This window comes from Xenopus tropicalis, chromosome 3 (assembly GCF_000004195.4).
Source record: "Xenopus tropicalis strain Nigerian chromosome 3, UCB_Xtro_10.0, whole genome shotgun sequence".
Classification (NCBI taxonomy): domain Eukaryota; kingdom Metazoa; phylum Chordata; class Amphibia; order Anura; family Pipidae; genus Xenopus; species Xenopus tropicalis.
In genome coordinates, this window is record NC_030679.2 from 138139803 (window position 1) to 138155172 (window position 15370).

Sequence of the window (15370 nt, forward strand, 5' to 3'; positions counted from 1 at the left end):
AGCTATCTCCCCTACCCCTGTATTCCCTCACTTGTACTGAGAGCTATCTCCCCTACCCCTGTATTCCCTCACTTGTACTGAGAGCTATCTCCCCTACCCCTGTATTCCCTCACTTGTACTGAGAGCTATCTCCCCTACCCCTGTATTCCCTCACTTGTACTGAGAGCTATCTCCCCTACCCCTGTATTCCCTCACTTGTACTGAGAGCTATCTCCCCCTACCCTGTATTCCCTCACTTGTACTGAGAGCTATCTCCCCTACCCCTGTATTCCCTCACTTGTACTGAGAGCTATCTCCCATACCCCTGTATTCCCTCACTTGTACTGAGAGCTATCTCCCCTACCCCTGTATTCCCTCACTTGTACTGAGAGCTATCTCCCCCTACCCCTGTATTCCCTCACTTGTACTGAGAGCTATCTCCCCTACCCCTGTATTCCCTCACTTGTACTGAGAGCTATCTCCCCTACCCCTGTATTCCCTCACTTGTACTGAGAGCTATCTCCCCTACCCCTGTATTCCCTCACTTGTACTGAGAGCTATCTCCCCTACCCTGTATTCCCTCACTTGTACTGAGAGCTATTACCCCTGTATTCCCTCACTTGTACTGAGAGCTATCTCCCCTACCCTGTATTCCCTCACTTGTACTGAGAGCTATCTCCCCTACCCCTGTATTCCCTCACTTGTACTGAGAGCTATCTCCCCTGTATGCTCTATGTATTCTCACTTGTACTGAGAGCTATCTCCCCTACCCCTGTATTCCTCACTTGTACTGAGAGCTATCTCCCATACCCCTGTATTCCCTCACTTGTACTGAGAGCTATCTCCCCTACCCCTGTATTCCTCACTTGTACTGAGAGCTATCTCCCATACCCCTGTATTCCCTCACTTGTACTGAGAGCTATCTCCCCTACCCCTGTATTCCCTCACTTGTACTGAGAGCTATCTCCCCTACCCCTGTATTCCCTCACTTGTACTGAGAGCTATCTCCCCTACCCCTGTATTCCCTCACTTGTACTGAGAGCTATCTCCCCTACCCCTGTATTCCCTCACTTGTACTGAGAGAGCTATCTCCCATAACCCTGTATATTCCCTCACTTGCTAAGAAGCCACCCAGCCCCTACTTGTACCTATATAATGTATCAGCCAGCACGACTGATTCAGGGAGGGAATCCCACAGCCTCACAGCTCTCACTGTAACAAACCCTTTCCCAATATTTAGATGGAACCTCCCTTCTTCTAAATGGAGTGGGTGCCCTCGTGTCAGTTGGAAGGACCTACTGGTAAATAAAGCATTAGAGAGGTTGTTATATGATCCCTTTATATATTTATACATAGTTATCATATCCCCCTTAAGCGCCTCTTCTCCCGTATAAACAGACCCAACTTGGCCAGTCTTTCCCCATAACTGAGACTTCCCATACCCTTTACCAGCTTAGTTGCCCTTCTCTGTTCCCTCTCTAATTCAATAATATCCTGTTTGATATATCTCTTCTCTTTCTCTTTCCTTCTCTACCTGACTCAGGTCAGCCTTGATGTCTATGTGCAATTTAGTCTTGTTTTCAATAATCAATTCCATGAGTTTAAATGAACAACCAGATAATATTTTATTCCAACTGTCTATAAAGATATTCTCTTTCTCAGCATGTGAAGGAAATTTCTTTATCCTCAATCCCCTAGGGATCATTTTTGAATAAACATATTTTTCTAGTGCAGCGGTTCTCAACCTGTGGGACGGGAACCCTTCACAGGGGTTGCCTAACACTATTGGAAAACACATATTTCTGATGGTCTTAGGAATAATTTTATGGTTGGGGGTCACCACAACATGAGGAGCTGTATTAAAGGCATTAGGGAGGTTGAGAACCACTGCTCTAGTGAAACAATATCCTACCCTGTGTGTAATTCTTTAGTCAAAATATGTTTAAAATCACAAAAAACCTTAAAAACATTAGATTAATCCTGTGAAAATTCAGTGTTTACACTAAAAACCGAATTGGCTTTAGAAATCCGCGCATTACTATCACAAAAAACATCCATCTTACAGTAAAGTAAACAGGAAAAAGTCAGTGTGACTCTTAATCCCTCATAGAGAAAGAGAAGGAGGACTCAATATTGAAGCATAGAACTGGGCACACATGAGAAACAACTTGATCCAGCATGTATAAAACCTAACAAAAAAACAGAGAAAACTCTTCTAGAGAAGAGGGCACAGAGCTTTTTCTTTATATTTCAATAGTTGGAATCAATAATGTGGCAAGTCCTAGTGCAAGTCCTCAGTCCTTGCTAAAAATGACTTTTTTAGTGTATTGAGTCGGACTCAGGGTCGGACTGGGGGGTGCAGGGCCCACCGGGGCTCCCACCCCAAGGGCCCTGCAGGTGCCTCCATTGGCCGCGTCCCCTAACCCCCCCTCGCAGGGGCCCCCTAAATCCACCGCAGGGTCCCCCACTCAACGTCCTCCCCTGAGCGCACATAAGTTTAACGCGTCAGGGGAGGAACTGTCGAGCCAGGGGAGCGCCAGCAAGCGTCGGGGCTGGGCCGCCGGGGCCCACCGGGATTTTTACCAGTGTCCCGGTGGCCCAGCCCAACCCTGCATACACTTAAGGATTCAGTGTCATCAAGTTTGTTTACTGATTTGGCGAATAAGAATAGTGGAAATTTTCTTCGGGGAATTATAAGTGTGGCAGTCGTAGGTGTGTCACTCGCCAACACATAAAACTTTCTAAAGAATTTAAACCAAAGGTTACAAATAAGATTTTCAAGATCAGAGATTATATCAGTTGTAATACCTCCACAGTGATTTATCTAGTCCCTTGTGGGTTGGACCTCTGAAGGAAAGGATAAGGGAACATCTAAGTCAGATAACAAACCCCTTAGCAACTGAGAAAAGTAATATAACAAGACATTTTGCACTATGTAATAGGAGTGATATTTGTCTATAAAGATTCTCATTCATCCAGGCCATGATATACAGTATCTAGAAGAATTAAGTCTAAAACAACTGGACTTTTCTGAGTTTTTTTTTTAAAACGTTTCACCACTCATTCAAGCGGCTTCTTCAGTTCAAATGACTGGTAGGGAATTCCCCGGTATTTAAACTCTTGATGGTAGTACAGTCACAGACAGCCAATCACAATGGTTCCATTGAACTTGTTCAGTTAGGTGTGATATACATTTCAGGGGGGTGACCTACTGAGTCTTTTAGCAAGGAGGGAGGTTTTTGTGGATTTTTTATTTACATACGTGTTTACCTTTGGGTCTTTATTCCAAATTTGATGTTACGTGTTTTCCCTAAGGGCCGTAACAGATGGGGAGATTAGTCGATGGGCATCAAATCTCCCTTGTCGCGGGCGACTAATCTCCCCGAAATGCCATCCCACTGGCGAGAATGTAAATTACCGGTGGGGTGGCATACACCCGCGATTTACATTCCAGCCGGTGGGATGGCATTTCGGGGGGGTTTGGTTCGCCCGCGACAAGGGAGATTTGACGAGCGGTGACTAATCTCCCCCGTCTGTCACGGCCCTAAGAGTAAAAATTCGCCTTCTTCTTTAATCTAATTCATCATACAAAAATTGTTAAAAGTTCTGAATAATCCTAAAAGTGCTGAGGAATATATGGCTTGTATTAAATGAATGTAGTAGGGATAGGACCCCATTTATATAATGGGGCTATATAGATTTCTAACAGCTACTTGTAATGTTTAGCTTTAATAAATGTAAAATGTAATTAATGGACAGTGAACAGTCTTCATTTTCTATGATTTTTACTGTTTTGATACGTATTATACAGAACCCTGTTATAAAAACCCTGTTTATGAATTTGTAAAAACTTTTTGAGATGTAGAGAGCGGTGTCTCTCTTTAAGAAGTAATGGTTTTAATGATGGGTGGGGTTATTTTGTGCTTAAATATGTGCCTTAGAACCAATGGGGTTACAACCCCTAAGTACCGATAGGGTACGAAACGCGTAAGGAGGCATGTATTGGGGTTCGTATGCTTTTAATATGGATTTTCTAATAAAAATGTGATTTTTCTTTTTGAATTTTTTTGGATCTTTGTTATATTTGGGATACTTTCAGTAAATTGCTTGAATTGCCCTTTAATCTGGGGGATTTGTCCCAATTGCTTTGGCCCTGTTTGGCTGGCCATTGGGGATCTTCTTTTGATAAAATGTAAATAATTTAGTCGATCTGATAGGTTTCAGTCGGATAAGGATAAAATCTGTGCACGTATTGTGTATCTTTGGGGGACCTACAACAGGAGTGTATCTTTGGGGGACCTACAACGGGAGTGTATCTTTGGGGGACCTACAACAGGAGTGTATCTTTGGGGGACCTATAACGGAAGTGCATCTTTGGGGGACCTACAACGGGAGTGTATTTTTGGGGGACCTACAACGGGAGTGTATCTTTGGGGGACCTACAACGGGAGTGCATCTTTGGGGGACCTACAACGGGAGTGCATCTTTGGGGGACCTACAACGGGAGTGTATTTTTGGGGGACCTACAACGGGAGTGTATTTTTGGGGGACCTACAACGGGAGTGTATTTTTGGGGGACCTACAACGGGAGTGTATTTTTGGGGGACCTACAACGGGAGTGTATGTTTGGGGGACCTACAATGGGAGTGTATGTTTGGGGGACCTACAATGGGAGTATATGTTTGGGGGACCTACAACGGGAGTGTATCTTTGGGGGACCTACAACGGGAGTGTATGTTTGGGGGACCTACAACGGGAGTGTATCTTTGGGGGACCTACAACGGGAGTGCATCTTTGGGGGACCTACAACGGAAGTGCATCTTTGGGGGACCTACAACGGGAGTGTATTTTTGGGGGACCTACAACGGGAGTGTATTTTTGGGGGACCTACAACGGGAGTGTATTTTTGGGGGACCTACAACGGGAGTGTATTTTTGGGGGACCTACAATGGGAGTGTATGTTTGGGGGACCTACAATGGGAGTGTATGTTTGGGGGACCTACAATGGGAGTGTATGTTTGGGGGACCTACAATGGGAGTGTATGTTTGGGGGACCTACAATGGGAGTGTATCTTTGGGGGACCTACAATGGCTGCCAATAGTTTTATTTGCAGAACATCCTCCGATGTATTATTTTTAGTAATTTATCCTACAATTTCAATCTGAATGTTAGAGCATTGCATTTAAACATTTGGAACTCTCTGCTATTATTCTGCAAAACCCCATAGCAGGGGGGCTTCTCCCCCATCGCGATAACAAGATACCAAGCCTTTAGAGATAAAAACCTCCATCAGTCATAATTTAAAAATCTGAGGGCTTGTCAGGGCTGGACCAAGCGGTACCACCACCCAAGGCACGTACCTTTTGGGCTTGGGCAGTGGTGTAACTATAGGGGAAGCAGCAACAGAGCTCATATGCTCCCCCACTTTCCTCTTCACCCTCAATTGCCTGTGTTCACTCACCAGAACTCTGCACCCCTCAATAGTCACCTGCAGTTTGCTCGACTCACTGAGGAGCTTTTGTCCTTTGTCCCCGGTTGAATCAGTGATTCTTTTTTTTTTGGTGGCAAAATGCATCCCCTCTGCCTCTGCGCCCCAGGTAGGTGCCTTTCTTGCCTACCCCTAGTTCCGGCTCTGGGGCTTCTAGCCCTAATGATGCTGATATGGTGAGTATAATGCTGTAAGTCGATAGCCGCCATGGAAGACCTTCCACCCATACATAACCATACACTGGTAAGATATGCCACAAGCGCAGTACCAAAATTTTGGCCACGCCCCCTGTGTGTGCAATATAAACAGCTGATGTTACTCTATAATAAGTGTTCATATAAAGGGTTCTATTGATTAATACACTAATACGTCAGTCAGTTCATTGGGGGCAGTGGAATTTACCTTAAGTCTTTTATTCATTGGGGGGGGGGGTTGCAATTCGCGTAACATTTGCAATGCAGTCAGGCCCCTCTTACAGAAGGGGATTTCACCAGGCCCGGCACAACTGTACCTGCTCTCCCCCGATAATGGCCCTGCCCCCCCCCCCCCCCACATATGTCAGACTTACAGGCCTATAATTGCCTGGTTGAGAATGTAATCGCTTACTAAGTACTGGAAAATATAGGTACTATACGAGAAGTCAAAGAAAATCAGAAAGAATGGTCTGACTAAAGCTGAACTAAGTTCTCTAAGTACCCAAAGGGTGTATTCCTCCCGGCCCTAGTGCCAGAACGCCCTGTCCTGTGTCAGCCACAGCGTATACTCAGTAATACAAGCCATTACTATACAGAGGTACCTAAATGAACAGAACAGCTGCTAGAAATGCTACGCTCCCATACGGGGGGTGTGTGTGGGAGGGCTGTGAAGGTCCCACACGACAAGGATGTGGCAGAGGTGATATTTAGCGGGTATCTGTGCGTGTAAAACTACTGTGGTCTAGAAAATGTCTTTACTGGCAGAAAACAGACATTATAATATTTACTTTTTTATGGTGATCTATGACAAAGTTGATGTGGGAGCCGCACTAACATGTACAAATTACTGGGGATCCACAAAGCATGAAAAAGTTCCTAGGGGGTTGACAATGATGTTATGCTTAAATGGTGGGGAGCGCCATGATGCCTAGTAGCCTGCGGCAGCCTGTTACTTGCTAGTAACTCCGGTACGGGTTTATGGCAGAAGGAAGGAGTCCTATCAGGCACTTCACAAACGAGCAGGAAGCCATTAATCTCCCATCCCACATAGGATGCTGACAATTGCCTGATGTTGCATACAGAATATGTATGGATACTTGCTGCCCCCATATTCCCCTCACTATAGGCACCCAAACAAGGACCCCATGCAGGTGTAACTAGAGAGGAAACGGGGGGGGGGGGGGGGGGCAAGAGTATAGGGGGCCCCAATCTGAATTTGCTGTGGGGCCTAGTAACATCTAGTTACACCACTGATACAACTCCTCCTTGGTGTCTATTGGAGTTGGGGATAGGGAATGCAAATGGTTGGTAGGGTACCACAGGGGTGGGCAGGCAGCAATCCTAACGGTAAGGGTATCCCATGAACAGATAAAGCAGGTATGGAAAGGGCAGAGCATCTAGATTATTCCGGAAGCACCTACTCAGAGTTGTACTCAACACTTAGTAACGCAGTTAGGGAAAGGAAGGAGTAGTACTCCCAATAGGAAACGTGGCAAGTTGTTACGTACCCCTCAGAGCTTTAAGCAGCTTACCTGTTACCCCAGGATGGGGCTTCTCTTCTTCAAAAAAATGCACCAGCCCAGGGTATTGTTTGTTAAGTGCTGTTTCTTGCAGTCTTCCAGTTGTTCCTGTTGGGCAGGGAAAGGTGTAAGCGACCAGTTAGGGGACTATCTGTGGGTTTCCTTATCCTTTAAAGGGATGATCTAGGCAATATTACAGTAAGAGCTTGTACTTTACATAGACTGTAGTGTAAGAAACATGAGTGGCGGATATGTGGGTGCACAAACCTTAGCAGAGAGAGACTGTATGAGACAGAAGGAAAGGCCAATAAAGAGTTAATCCCAAGCTGCAGGCATACCTTCAGTTCTCTCAATAGTGCCCTTAAGTCTCCCCATATTTCTCCCATTCAGATGATCAGAAGCCAAACGGGAATAAAACACTGAGCTGTGTACAGAAAGTTCCCATAATGCCTCACTCCTGCGCCGACTCCCAGACCGGTGTACATGCTCAGTTCGTAAGACTATGAGGAAGCTTCCTGCGGATTGGCTCAGATCCACATTCCTAAGGGGGGGTGAGTGAGTTCTTAGCATTCTGGAGGGAGAGGGGAGCAGGAGAGGGGAGAGCTGCTTGTCTCTGGCACGGGAAAACAAAGACAACAAATCTTTTGACAGAGAAGTCAGTGCAGCGTTTCTGTGAGTGCTTATGGCTGTATTTACATAGACCTTTCTGATAAAGCTTACTGAGTTTGTACCTTTCCTTTAAGGTGTTCTTCTATGCTTGCTATTCCTCATTCACGGGGTCCCTATCCCCGACTTCTCTAGAGATAAGATGGTTTCTCTAGGGTAGGGTTTGGCTTTACTGGGGCCCTGTTGATCCCAGGCTCAGTGAAACTGCCACCTGAGTCAACAGATGCAGCCAAAGAGGAAGCCCCACCCCTTTGCTAAACACTATATTGGAGTGCAAAGGGTGGAGTCAACCTGTAAACCAATAGGCACATATGGAAACTTATAACTGGATACATGGGTCTCTGCCCGGTAACAGCTGAACTCGGAAGTAGTAGGGTTTAAAGCCATAGGGGCATATTAACCCTATGGGTCCGTACATGTACTTAGTTTTTACCTTTCCTTCTCCTTTAAGTCTCAATATGTCCTTTGTGCCTATTATTTGTGACTTATTTATAAAAAGGGGTGCTCTAAGATTCAAGGGGCCCTGCCTTTTACACCAGTGACCAGAAATAAACACTAGAGGGGTCCGTGAAAATGCAAGTGTGCAAAGTGCAATTTTGGAGCAGTTTGCCATGTGTTTTTACCATACTGCAGTATCTATCTCATAAATCCAACATAATCATGACCGTGTTGCATCTGTAGCAGCTGTGCCAAATGCGCTAAAATGGACGCAATTGCCCTTGTGCTTCCCAAAAGTCAGGTGCAGGACTTGACACAACCAGACATTGTGTAAATATCTCACTTACAGCACCCAGCACGTTCTGTGGGCATGGCTAATGGTTGCACTGATCCCTAAGGAACAGTACCGTAGCCTTGGGCGGCTGTCCGGGCATTGCATGACTTTAGGTACAAATGGGTCACGCCATAAAGGTGGGTGCATCCAGTGCTCATTTCTACACTGTACCATGTGGGTTTTTCCCCTGATCTGAGCTCCAACAGGATGTGGGTTTGAGAGACCCATCACCACTTGTTATGCCATCAGGCTTGCAACGTGTGGCTTTGTACCCTCAGTCTCTTCTTCTAATTACTGTTATTAAGACGTTTGTATAAATCTCACATTAAAGCCTCGGTGTGCTGATGCCCCATCATCCAGACAGACAGTTCTACTGCTTGGCGCTTTGTTACTTATTTAGGAGGCACTTCCAACTGAAGTTTAGGTGATCCCACCAGCAATTTAGGGTTCAGGCTCCCTTTTTTGTCTGGGCTCCCTTTAGCTCAAGGTTGGCAATATATTTAAACATGGTCATTGACAGTCACTTACGTCTTGTGCAATAGAAACCCAAGAAAGTAGGGTGCCCCACAAAACACCAATTATAGGAGGCAATGGCAGATTTGTGGGCTTCTTGTGCCTTCCTCAGTATCAGTCTCCTTCCTATGTCTCTTTATGTTGTTATCATATGCTCTCCATTCGTCATTTACCAACTTCCATTAGTGTTGGCCAGGAGTCTTGAACCAGACCAAAGTGCCAGGAGTTTGGTGACACCAAGAACCAGACCAAACTACTATAGAGCCATGCAGTGTGAAACTATATAGGAGATATAGCTGGGCAAAGATGAGAAATCTGTTTATGAAAAACACCTTATTTTAATGTGTAAGGTAACAATTTTTCATGGGGCCCAGTAACTTCTAGTTAACCCAATGGAGAAATAATCAGAAATATGGCAAAGTTTTGCTTCTGACCAATAGTAAGGGGACAGATGAAGCTGTTTTGTAGGATTAAGCTGTCCATACCTTATAAGATCCATTCATTTGGCAAAGTAACCAAACCAGCGGATCTTTCCCCAATTTGCCCACCTAAGGTGGGCAATATAGGGCTGATCCAATTGTTTGGTCCTAAAATCACAATAACAGGGATACAGGCCAGAAGGGTGTGGACCAATGCGGTCCTTGATCCAATGGGAAAATCAAACCTGCCCTGTTGACATTTGGACGATTTGCAGCCAGATATCAGTCGGGTGGGCCCACCTCAAGGCCCCATACACGGGCAGATAAGCTGCCAAACCCGTCTGAGGGGCTTGAATTGGCAGCTGTAGGGGTGCAATTATATGTCCTACAGCAAGTTGGGGGCCAAACTGAATTAATTATGATGTCTTATAGTGAAGTCCATGAAGCCTCTGAGCAGACAGGGGGCCCTTTGGAGGGCCACAACTGGCCTGTGGGCTTCCAGTTAGACAGCTCTGCACCAGGAGAACCATCTGACCTGCAGTTCTGGTGTAAGGACAAATCCACATCATTGCAATTGGTCTTCATTCCCTACCTTTGCAATAATACTCACTGTGCCCTGCCTCTGTTCAACTTCTAATGTAAACTGTTTCCTGGTATCTAAAGCCAAACACCTTGGCAACCAGAAGCAGACCCATTCATATATACACCTCCCTTTCCATTGTTTACAACTGCCAGGATTTACACGGTTTAAAAGTGAACGAAGAGATTCAGCCAATAAGGTTTCCCAAACCTGCTGTTTTTCTCCTCGCGGTGATCTCATTCTCCGGCAAAATAACAGGGTAGCACGATCTTTTAACGAGTCCTTTAAAATCAGCACCACACCCCACATATTATTGGAACATAGAGTTTTCTTTCAAACGGGGCAGCCATTTAGGCATCTGAGAAACATGATAAAACAATGAACCCACTTTTATTGTCTGTCTGCGCCTCGCTCTATTTACTTCAACCGACTCCTCGCCTACGTTGGATTTTCACTTGTAACTTACACGTATATATTAGGGAGGTCATACAGCTTCTTATTAATAAACAAGGGGCATCCTTAGTGACAGCAAAGTCAAGGGCCAAAACTAACTTTATATGGCTCTACTGTCCAACCTACTATAGGCACCATCTCTCCCTGCTATACCTGCTATCCCACAGCCCCAGTCCCTTCCCAGAGGCTATTATCCCCCCACTGCTACTATAGGCACCATCTCTCCCTACTATACCTGCTATCCCACAGCCCCAGTCCCTTCCCAGAGGCTATTATCCCCCTGCTACTATAGGCACCATCTCTCCCTACTATACCTGCTATCCCACAGCCCCAGTCCCTTCCCAGAGGCTATTATCCCCCCACTGCTACTATAGGCACCATCTCTCCCTACTATACCTGCTATCCCACAGCCCCAGTCCCTTCCCAGAGGCTATTATCCCCCACTGCTACTATAGGCACCATCTCTCCCTACTATACCTGCTATCCCACAGCCACAGTCCCTTCCCAGAGGCTATTATCCCACTGCTACTATAGGCACCATCTCTCCCTACTATACCTGCTATCCCACAGCCCCAGTCCCTTCCCAGAGGCTATTATCCCACTGCTACTATAGGCACCATCTCTCCCTACTATACCTGCTATCCCACAGCCCCAGTCCCTTCCCAGAGGCTATTATCCCACTGCTACTATAGGCACCATCTCTCCCTACTATACCTGCTATCCCACAGCCCCAGTCCCTTCCCAGAGGCTATTATCCCACTGCTACTATAGGCACCATCTCTCCCTACTATACCTGCTATCCCACAGCCCCAGTCCCTTCCCAGAGGCTATTATCCCACTGCTACTATAGGCACCATCTCTCCCTACTATACCTGCTATCCCTCAGCCCCAGTCCCTTCCCAGAGGCTATTATCCCCCCACTGTTACTATAGGCACCATCTCTCCCTACTATACCTGCTATCCCACAGCCACAGTCCCTTCCCAGAGGCTATTATCCCACTGCTACTATAGGCACCATCTCTCCCTACTATACCTGCTATCCCCCAGCCCCAGTCCCTTCCCAGAGGCTATTATCCCCCCACTGCTACTTTAGGCACCATCTCTCCCTACTATACCTGCTATCCCACAGCCACAGTCCCTTCCCAGAGGCTATTATCCCACTGCTACTATAGGCACCATCTCTCCCTACTATACCTGCTATCCCACAGCCCCAGTCCCTTCCCAGAGGCTATTATCCCACTGCTACTATAGGCACCATCTCTCCCTACTATACCTGCTATCCCACAGCCCCAGTCCCTTCCCAGAGGCTATTATCCCACTGCTACTATAGGCACCATCTCTCCCTACTATACCTGCTATCCCACAGCCCCAGTCCCTTCCCAGAGGCTATTATCCCACTGCTACTATAGGCACCATCTCTCCCTACTATACCTGCTATCCCACAGCCCCAGTCCCTTCCCAGAGGCTATTATCCCACTGCTACTATAGGCACCATCTCTCCCTACTATACCTGCTATCCCACAGCCCCAGTCCCTTCCCAGAGGCTATTATCCCACTGCTACTATAGGCACCATCTCTCCCTACTATACCTGCTATCCCACAGCCCCAGTCCCTTCCCAGAGGCTATTATCCCACTGCTACTATAGGCACCATCTCTCCCTACTATACCTGCTATCCCACAGCCCCAGTCCCTTCCCAGAGGCTATTATCCCCCACTGCTACTATAGGCACCATCTCTCCCTACGCCACAGTCCCAGCTATTATCCCACTATAAGCTCCATCTCTCCCACAGTCTTAATTATTTGTCAGTGTCTCTGTAGCATCTGATATAATGACGGATGTGGTAAGTGTTCTCGGCTCCTCAGCTGACACGTTACTATTCTTACAGTACAAATACCTGTCATTAGGTCCATGTTATACTACGTAAGAGTGACCTTTAATAAAACCACACACGTCACTGCCATGAGATCCGTGTCCCATCTTGTTATCTGTAAGGAAATAGGGTGCTCAGACTTGGTACAATCATATCCTGGTATTGTTTAAGGCCGGGGCTGGGTCAGCTTCCTAATCCCAAACATACAGACCCTTAAGTGCAAGGATTCGTTTATTTTCATTTAACCCTCTGTTCCTGTAATGGGTGCGTGATGTAGATCAGAACCTGGAGGGGGACACGGCCGTTATCTATAGGACAGGCATATACAATGTGCACTCTTGAAGATGTTGATGGAGGGAGTCCGGCGACTCAAGCTGCTTTATATAGAATGCAATTCATCATTTTGTTACAGAAGCAGAATGGGTCAAAGTTGCGGTGCTCTATTGTATGTGCCTAGCTGTGTTTCTAGTGCCAGGGTACCGGAATATATTTTATTCTAGCTAAGGCATGGAGCATGGAAAAGGTGTAAAAGTGGAGCTATACTGTGAATTTCTTTTAGTCGGGCATGACATTCTAAGACTCAAAAAATGGCATAAAAATGTCAGTACCCATCTAAAACAGTCTCTGCCCCCTCCATTTTCTTGCCTTGCACCTATGTATATATACTCAGCCAACTGAATGGCTGTAATCGTACAATGTCTGGTAAGTGTAATGTAATGTAGATATAACTATTGTAACCCCACTCACTGCCCACACTCTTACATCATTAAAAGCAAGTACATGTATCCGACGTGATCTGTCCTTCATTAATCCAAGCTGTTTACTGATAATACTTGTGTCTTGAATGTGATCCCTTAACAAGCCTTCAACTTACTGGAAGTATTCAAATATGCATTCCACTTATATGTCCTGTAACATAAATGCTTTATTCAAAGTTCCCAACGAAACCAAAATACTTCCTTTTTCAAGGTGCCGCAGCCTCCGACCACATCTTTTTTTACTGTTGAATTTTGAGGGGGGATTGGTCTTTGTACATGAAGCAAATAGTTCCCTGTTTTCTATTTTTGCCTTCTTTACAACACAATTGCTGATTTACAACTCATGTTGCACTATTTATAAGTCCCAAACTATGTGTCTGTCTCTTCTGACATTCAAGTGTTCAATTCTTCCTCTTAGCATTCAACATCCGAGTGACCTGAGAACATTGTAACATTGAACATTGCAATTTGTTGATTTTGTCCACATGGTACTGGACTTCAGATTATGCTGTATATGCTGCAGTCGGTGATGGAATTTCATCCGGTGCTGCCCTAGGCACCGCCCCACAACCAACCCCTACCCTACCTGATTGGCACATAGACTGGAAAGTCTTTGTGCATGCATTTATAACCTAAGGTAATGGGTGGTGTCTACATTTATTTTCCAAATTGGCATCCAAGTGCCTCTACCTTAAAGTGGCCACCTTAGGTGCATGATCTTGGAAGCCATTTTAGCCGCAAGACAAGGTACGAAACTTGCTTCACACACAACATTTTACTGGGGGAGGGCAAAAACACTCTTGTTAACTTTTGTACCTGGAAATTTGGCTTGTTTGGTGTAGAGAGTATGGCCCTCCATCACCCTGGTTTTCACACTGGAGTTAGGTGATAATGGGGATGGGGGGGTATATCAGGCCTTTTGCCTTGGCCAACCCAGACCTGATCCCCGTTGCCCTCCCCCAATCACTGTGTAATATAAGGTACACGTGCCAGGGGGAGAGCCTGGGTGTAGGTGAGTGTGTGTTTGGGGGTCCCTGAGGTAGCAGTCATGGTGGGCCACTCACACCCCAGTATGACCCGGCACCCATCATCCCCCAGGTTTTCAGTCCCCCTTAGTGCTTCCCCTTTATATTCTAGAATTCAGATACCAAATGCTGAACCTGCCTGTATCTGCCCCAAGAGAATGCTTCCCAGTACGGCTGCCCTAAGATCTCCCACTCATGACAGGACCCACTCTAGTGGTATCATCCAGATACCGCTTGCCTACAAATATATACTTTTTCTATTGTGAAATGCCTTTTCATTGTTAACACCTTTTTAACACCCGCCAATACTCATTCGGATACCGCTTGCCCACAAATATATACTTTTTCTATTGTGAAATGCCTTTTGATTGCTAACACCTTTCTAACACTTATATCACATGCAACACACATACTTACACCCCAGTGTGGTTTGGAACATAGAGCCTGGTGTGAAGGCAGCTCATTAGCCGCAGAGGCAGAGGGGGGAACATGCCACCCTGAACCTCTTTCATTTAACCAAGTGCCCTGAGCAAATATCCCAGGGGGCAAAATAATGGTTATTTATCTATAGGATCAGCAAACTGCCCCAGGAGGTGTGAGAAAGCTTCCCAAACTCTTTGCAGCCCCCCAGCTGTGGATACAGTTAATCCCCCCACCCCCCAGTCTAATATACCCTTGCCTTGAGCCCCAGTACCTCGGCGCTGGTGTTGCCCCATGTTATTAATGTCTAATGACATCGTTCAGAAAAGGAAGTGGGGAAAGTTACTGCTGTAGCTGTTGGGGGGGACTACGATTCCCAGCATTCATTTGTCAGCTCAGATGGTCAGAAAGGAACTATGTGACTTGTAGTTCTAGATTCTTTTGGGGCATTTTGTGTATTATTATTTTTCTCCTTGAAATTTGCATTTCATCAGCAGGATGCCAGAGCTTTATCTTCCCCCAGAATTTCCTCCTTCAGTCTGCCTGGCTGATGGATTTTCTGCTTTTCCTCCAAATTACCTCAACGTACAAGTGGGAAGTGATAAATAGAATAAATAAAGCTTTCTCTGAGTGGCTGCCAGCCGTCTGTACTCACTCAGTACAAATGCTCCCCAACCTAGAAACCTTTCCTAAACCCAATCACAGATAA

At 45.9% G+C, this 15370-nt stretch overlaps 2 protein-coding genes across 2 annotated transcripts in view; one reads left to right on the forward strand and one right to left on the reverse strand.

Annotated features, from left to right (window-relative positions):
- The window catches only part of atg4d (autophagy related 4D, cysteine peptidase), a 125906-nt gene that overhangs the window by 82027 nt on the left and 28509 nt on the right, over positions 1–15370 (forward strand). The gene's annotated exons all lie outside the window — the stretch shown is intronic.
- The window catches only part of LOC105945363 (extended synaptotagmin-1), a 52857-nt gene that overhangs the window by 17445 nt on the left and 20042 nt on the right, over positions 1–15370 (reverse strand). The window contains exon 3 of the mRNA XM_031899388.1: positions 7195–7290. The gene's annotated coding sequence lies outside the window, so the exon portion shown is untranslated. The remainder of the gene's footprint in view (positions 1–7194; positions 7291–15370) is intronic.